Genomic DNA, 1,163 nt, shown 5'->3' on the forward strand with positions numbered 1-1,163 from the left:
AGCGTGGGTTCTAGGGCATGCGGGCTTCAGTAGCTGCAGCACATGGGCTCAGCAGTTGTGGCTCCCAAGCTCTAGAGCACAGGCTCCATAGCGGTGGTGCATGGGCGTGTTGAGATACTCCATGGCACGTGGGATCTTCCCTGATCAGGGATCCTGGTTTGGCAGGCAGATTCTTTACCACTAAGCCTCCAGGGAAGCCCAGTTCTAACAGTTTTTATTTTTTATTTAGTCATATGAACGTTGTATGCATTACATACATTTGGGTTTTTTTTTTTTTAACTACATGAAATTTTTAAAAAAGAAAACCACTCTATCATTACTTTTGTGATGCTTGTCTGGTTCTGTAATGTAATAAAATAGGAAAAAAGCTTAGAGTCATGATTTTCTTTGGATTTTAATGTTGTTTTATTTAGTAATAAACTTTAAGCATGCAACATATGTTTTTACCCAGTCCTGTAACAGGATTAAATGGGCAATGATGGCTTGAAACCTACTACATATTTTGCTAACACATTGAGATTATTTCTTAATTTGTAGTGTATCATTAAATTATAAGCATCATTGTAAAAAAATTAAATTGCAAGTAAGTAGTTTAAAAAGCTAGAAGCAAATTTTTGTGTGTGTTGAGGATTTTCTGTAATTTTAGTGGTATTTAATTGTTAAACTAAGAGAAGAATATTTACAATTTTAGGTCATTTTAATTACATGTGAAATAACATAACAAACAGGATAAGATAGTTATAGTTTTCCTATTTTTTCAGCTTAAAAAAAGCACTTTAATATTTGTATGCTTATGAGAATGTGTATGTGTGAATATTTTTAAAGGATTTTTCAGATAATGCTAAGTATGACTCTTTGATTTCCATAGAAACAGAGTTTTGGAGCAGGAAATGACTTAAGTGATGGCCTATTCTCACTGATAACCTTAGAAATGAGTGTAGTTTAGACTGTGAGGATAGTCAAGCTGGTTTGCTGGAGGTCACAAGCTGATAGAGTGAGAATGTTGACTTACCTGTTTTCTTCCTTGAGCGAGCAAGCAAGCTGAGTCAGTTTAGTTGTCTCTGACTCTGTGTAACCGTGTGGACTCTAGCCTGCCAAGGTCTTCTTGTCCATGGCGTTTTCCTAGGCAGGAATACTGGAGTGGGTAGCCATGCCTTCCTCTA

General features: G+C 36.3%; 1 protein-coding gene across 9 annotated transcripts in view; it reads left to right on the plus strand.

The window, feature by feature from the left end:
* Positions 1-1,163, plus strand: part of RAPGEF2 (Rap guanine nucleotide exchange factor (GEF) 2) — a 188,833-nt gene that overhangs the window by 65,675 nt on the left and 121,995 nt on the right. The gene's annotated exons all lie outside the window — the stretch shown is intronic.

Source organism: Bison bison, unplaced genomic scaffold (genome assembly GCF_000754665.1).
Source record: "Bison bison bison isolate TAMUID 2011002044 unplaced genomic scaffold, Bison_UMD1.0 scf7180017864060, whole genome shotgun sequence".
NCBI lineage: Eukaryota > Metazoa > Chordata > Mammalia > Artiodactyla > Bovidae > Bison > Bison bison.